Source organism: Lytechinus pictus, chromosome 15, assembly GCF_037042905.1.
Source record: "Lytechinus pictus isolate F3 Inbred chromosome 15, Lp3.0, whole genome shotgun sequence".
In the NCBI taxonomy this organism is placed as follows: domain Eukaryota; kingdom Metazoa; phylum Echinodermata; class Echinoidea; order Temnopleuroida; family Toxopneustidae; genus Lytechinus; species Lytechinus pictus.
The window spans coordinates 9,270,558-9,277,117 of record NC_087259.1 but is presented as its reverse complement, the minus strand read 5'-3'; positions in this window follow the sequence as shown (position 1 = coordinate 9,277,117).

Here is a 6,560-nt window from a genome sequence, read left to right as displayed (position 1 = left end):
TGTGGTCTCAATTGAATATCTAAGAGTGAAGTTTAAAAAAAACCACTGCTTAAAAAAACCTCAAGCGGTTGACGTGATATCAATTACATTCGACATCCATGATACATCCAACCAGTGGCCCGTAACACAAAGCTTAGAAATGATCGTAGAACATTTTTCTACGATTGATTCCATTGAGTACAATGTACAATCAATCGTAGAGATCAAGCCTACGATTAATCGCTAACCTTTGTGTTACGGGACCCAGAAAGCGAAAGCTCTTAAGACTTCGTACGGTTGGACCCGCGCACCCGCGTGTCAAACACTCGAGGCAACTTCAAAGATTTTTTTACGATCTAGATTGATGCGGGCAATATTTCTTTCTCTATGATGGCAGAAGTTTGACATTTTCAGGATTACTGTTGATAACCCTAGACGCTCATGACGGGATTAAAAAAAGGCATTATACGAAGATGGATCTCTAGGATTGAGACACAACGTCAGGATGAGATGCAAGCGATCACCTCTGGTTCTATATCTGATGTGGGGTTGATCAGGGCAAACGCGCGTGGTTAAAGCGTACCGTCTGCTCCGTCACCACTACGAGAAACTAATGCCAATATTTTAGGCGTAAGCCGGAGAAATGTTTTTTTATTCATTTAGATCTGGGCCACCTCTTTAGCGTGATATAATTTGAGAACATCGGTAGGATATTAAGTCATGCAGATTAATCATTGAAAAAAGCAACATTGGCTGCGATTACAGTGCCGTAAACTAGCTTATGTTTATTCATCATTGGTTAAAGACTTAAGTTTGATCCCTATTGTAGGCCATTTGATTATCATTAAGTAAACTACAATTGATCTGGTTTGAGTATTAAATGGGCAAGTAGAAAGGAGAGATATGTTATCACATGTTTTCATATAGTTGTATATGTATATATTAAGAAATTATATATTTGAGGTTCTTGTTATATGAAGTCAAATGTTAACTTAATCTGAGCAATGCTTAAATTACGTCCGAACATTTTATTTGAGCAGTTGGACGACATAAGTAACTTTGGTTTATCATGGTTTGTTCTCTTGAAAGAAGTGAAGATGAAAAAGTGCTTACTGGTTTCTCATTCTCAATGCATGCCTCATCTTTGAAAGGGATGGTAAAAAGTTCAAATCGATTTCCTGGCGGCCTACTTGTGTTTATTAAATGACGGTAGTAATACATGGCTTAAAAGGGGAGACATTTACATTTGGTGCTCTATATTATTTGAATATATAGATTAGCATGTGACGACCCAACCCACTTCGCTTTGATTTAAGGGGAGACATTTACATTTGGTGCTCTATATTATTTGAATATATAGATTAGTATGTGACGACCCAACCCACTTCGCTTTGATTCAAATAAAAATTTGAGTTAGTGCCTCCGTGGACTTGAATTTATTTTCCATATTGAAAAGGACAGTAAGGGCCTGTCACACCTAAACGAATTAGCCATCGTTTGCCAACGTGCTGTAGATGCGCCCGGTCGTTTTCCAGTTTTCTATTTCATGATATCAATACATGAATTATGTCAGTAAAGCAAAAGATATTAGATAAATTTTATTTTTACATGAAAAAAAAACAATAAATGCCAGTTGTGGAAACGATTTCAAAATTAGGTCTTACAGAATCCAATAAAATGGCCGCTCAAGTGTCAGTTTGTATGAATAATAAAACATGTGTCAAAGGATTCTGGAAGAAACCATGTAATTACTGATAATTAAGCAAAATAAACATGACATCTCACCAAATTGTCGGGTCTTTTTCCCCAGCAATAATAATACGATGTCCCACATGTGCATATATGTGTTGGCAATCTTTTAGTGTGATAATTTTTCTTTTTCAGCTTTGATTTTATAAATGTTCATTTTATGTAACTGTACCTGGGGACTCGCAACTGTTTTAGCTTTGCCATAATGGCAACTACCATGGTAACAGGGCTCAGCAGCCAATCGTAACCAAGGTTACCATGGTAGTTGCCATAATGACAAAGTTACAACAGTTGCAAGTAATATGAGACGGGCCCCAGATCAACATATACGATAAAATGATGACCATTAACCTTGCTTTTACAGATTTTATGAAATCGATGTTTACTGCAACTACTTTAATTTATATCTAACAATAGGCAATTCTGATAAACAGACATTTGATCAAGCAATAGCTAACGTACTTTGGCACAAGCTAAAATGTCAGGGATGGCAGCCCATTAAACCTAATCAACCTCGAGATAGAAATTGGAAGAACCTTCAGATGAAAAGTGATTCTGAATTCCTTTCTACTTATGGATTTGATTTGATTAAACTTAGGACTATTTTGATTGATTAGTTTAATCAAAAATAAATTTATTTCATATAAAGATTTTCGCCTTTACATTGTGACTCAATGGATGCATGAACAAATTATGATTCGAATTGTAACCAATGTAGCATAACATGCAAGTATGTCTATAGCTAATAGATATGATATGTACAAAACAGTTGGAAATTAAACTTTATGTAAAAAAACATTAACATGATAGTATAACAATTATCAGAACCTGAATCAGAATAAAACATCAGTTCCTAGTCTCGTATCGTCATTCTGATTTCAAATATCTCAATGTTCCATTGCTATGATATTGTTTCATGATTCCCTTGTTTTTTACCATCACCTGCACACACGAATTTGCCTCCAGCAGTGTGTCTTTGTGGAATAGGAAGTTGAAAGCCCGGGCTAAGCACTAGAAAGCCCCCCGTGGGGCTGAATGATGGTGAAAACACTAGTTTCCACTCAATCTAAAGCAATTTATGACATATTCTTCTCTCCTTTCCGCGCGTAAATATATTCCGTTTTCTTTCATTTACCTTTACTCTTTCTTCTTTGATAATCTGTTTTCTGTTCATTTAATACGTCATTTTGTATACCCATTTTTTTCTTAATTAATCGTTTTTCCTTTCTATGTATTCCTTTAATTTGTTTCTCTTCGCTTTAGTTTATTTCGATCTTTTAAAGTATCGTCAAAACAACTTGCATCACACACAAACACCCGAACACGACCTACTCACCCCCCCCCCACACACACACACACATCCTTGACTTACACATTAACCACACATACGTTCTCGCACACATATACACGCAACCCGACTTCCCTCCATTCCTATAAATAAAAAGCCTTTAAAATGATAAACGTAAGTGCGTTATTGTATTCAGAGTTAATCACAAATATGCCATATTCTTTTCATATTTCGTCTCTTTAACCGAATACTGAGAATTTACAAATCAGCTACATGCAATATTTCTCGTTGTATCTCCTCTATTAAATGAAAAAAACATTGCACGATACTATGCTTGAACTACATTTTTATTGGTAAAATCAGTTGAATTTCCATTTTTGGCAATGTAATAACATTTTCATTCTCGGTTTCGATGCGGTCAAATTAGGTAGCGTTCCGTTTATACCACACGGGAATAGTATATTTTGATCAGAGAAGTTTATTAATCCCGAAAAGGAAGCTTTATAGCGTCTCAATTAAAGACCGTCTATTCACAGATTTTGGAATGTTGGAGTCAAATTTCATTTTGTGGTTTCAGAGGACATCCGTTTCGTCATGTCAGAAGAGAATCTGGTTGGCCGTGTTCTTTCGCTAGATGGCTCTCTTCATTGTTTCTAAGACATAATTCCATGTATATATAAAAGGTATTGTAAAAGATATAACATACTAGATCTCAAATTGAACACTGACTGTGATTCAACCATGTATGCAGAGATAGCAGCTTGATGTGAAACAGAAATGAGATAACATTCGCCCCCTCAATTATCTATGAATATAATTCGGCATTATTGCACTTTCATAATGCATTAATTACCCATGAGTAGACATCGGCAATTTGTCGACTGTGGTTCATACAATTACATCTAGTAATATTAAATTTTTACTTTGATTGAAAATGTATCTATATTGGAACTGCATTTCAATTATAAGTATGATGAAAGAGATGTGCTGTATACAGTTATTTTTTTTCTGATGGATATTAAATAAAACAAATATTTTATCAGAGTAATATTAAAACAAATAATCGGGGTAGAATTATAATTGTACCTGAACATTATATAGGTCTATAGAGGTATATTCATCTTTGTACGATCTTAAGATAATTCTAGTAACTCATTAAATAGCACCGCTTTGGGTAAAAACTTAAAATCAGTGATTTTTTTTTTCTTTTCCAAATTGTTTTTTTTTAGGCCACACTGCTAGTATTTCCTATAGTTCTCTTTGTGTTAAATAACGGACGTCATTGTTGTTTTAAGATCGTGCATAGATGCATCTGCTCATGAAACTTGATCAAAATGAATTGAGGCAGTAAAAAAAAGAAAAACCGGGTAAAAACTCATTCTTATAAGATCACGGAGTGGATAACCTAGAAAATAGTGTTTTATGAAATATCACAGGCAGAAGTCGAAAATCAAATCAGAGTATAGGCAGTGGTGGTTTTATGAAATTAAATCCATGCAATTCAATAAGTAAAGCGCGGAGTGCAAAGTAGTGAGGGGGTTTTATGTTCAGCAATGGCAGATTCAGTTTCCTTGATAACATTTCAAAACGAGGTGAGATCATTTTTTACATCTTCAACGATGGTTCAATTTTCCCTGCCTTTGTCCTGTATTGGGCGTTATTTTTAGGTCGCGCCGCCAAGCCAAGACGGCTCGTCAGATATTTTGCCCCTTTCTTTTTTCTAAGGTGATGAATTCTAAAGAAACAAACTTTTCCTTTTTTTTATTAAATGATTCTTTTTTCTATAGATTTTTTGTTCACATTACATGTAGCAAATACGTTAACGACGAATAAATAAAAACGTTGTCATACAATGATGATAATGTATTTTTGCGAAAATTCTAGACAGCCACGGATTTGAAAAAAAAATATTAGAAAAGTGGAATTCATACGACATGCCCGTAAACTGTGGCTTTTTGGACGACTTGCGCAAAGTTTTTTGTGTAACAAGATACAGCAAAACTGAAAGTAAAACTTCAGTGGCTAGTCCTTCTTGTAAAACTTCGCCTGTTAGACCCCCCCCCCCCTTGAATAAGCTAATACCCGTAAGGGTGCTCCTGAGACGAGGCATGTAAATTCCTAGTCCCGCTAAAAACCTTGGTTTTCAAGACTACTCTCATCGGAAACCTATACCCGGAGGTCGTTATCAATATTTTGTGCTAGAGATATACGAGAAATAGATGTGCCAACATTTGAAGAGTAACTATAATTATTTTCGTCTGCATTAGACCTAAATCTGTTTGTATATATCCAATGATCCTTCTGTGCATCTGGTCTTCCGTTTGCTGCGTTGATGTAGCCCCGAGCGTCCGGCCTTATGGAGTTATGGAAACCAATTATGTTTGTTTTCACCCTGGGTGCTTGGATCCATTTTGAAACCCTCTTAAGAAAAGCAAAGCAATGGCGAGATTTTCGCGTCGCTTGAAATATTTTGACGCGGAACAGGTCTCTTGAGAGGAGATGCGATCATTGGAGGGATGAAATCAAATCATTCTCTTCATTTGTTCGTGGAACAAAATCCTCTCTAATATGAATACAGTTGTAACCGGAGAAGGAAATAAAGGATGGTAGAGATTTTGTTCAATGCAAGAGAAAACTTAAAAACTTAAACAGTTAGAATATGGTGATAAATTGTAAGTACATTAAATAAACAAGTCAAATTCAATGTCAGTAAATATTTCGATAACGTGGAAATATAATTGGGGTTAATATTTTGTTCAGGATTTGGGATTTTTTTTCTCCGATGTTTGTACACTACAGATGATGAAAGAACCATTGGATTAATCTGTCACTCGTAATATTTCCGAAAACCAACCCCGAAACCAACAATAATGCGCCAGGGAAAGTACTCTACAAAAAGTCAAATAGTAATTTTTTCTTCAAAATTACCAAACAAAATAAGATATTAATTCTTCTTCAAAGAGTTTCCATCACATCACTTTTTTCGGACTGTTTCACCGAGATTGCACATGTGAACACTTTATACAAGAGGGAACCCCGAACTTCACACCTTGTTTTCTTATATTCTCTCAAGCTCTCAGTTAATTTTTTGTACATTCAACCAATTACTTTTGTGTGGTATTGTTGATCGATTTTGACAAAGTATATATAATATTTGTGCTTTGGATGTGTTTTTCTAAGCTCAAAACCCCATAATTCATCTTAGGCAGCTTATTGTTGGTTTGTGGTGGGAAGTCACATTTGGCACTTTTAAGATTTAATCTTGTTTTCTTCAACATTACTAGACCCCTGCTAGAGTAAGTTTAAAGCCGAACAATGTATGCAACCTGTAGTGTATAAGGATAGCTTTTGGTAGAATTAGTTCACAACATATACACTACTCGAATGTGAGCAGAGGAGTACATTTTTAAAAATCATAAGATCATACGGTATTTCATTGGAGGATCTTCGTCAAACGCTTGTTCAGAGAATTCTCTCAATTTCGTTTTATAATAAAAAAAACAATAACCAGACGTATTTTCCACTTTAACCCACTAAAGAGAAG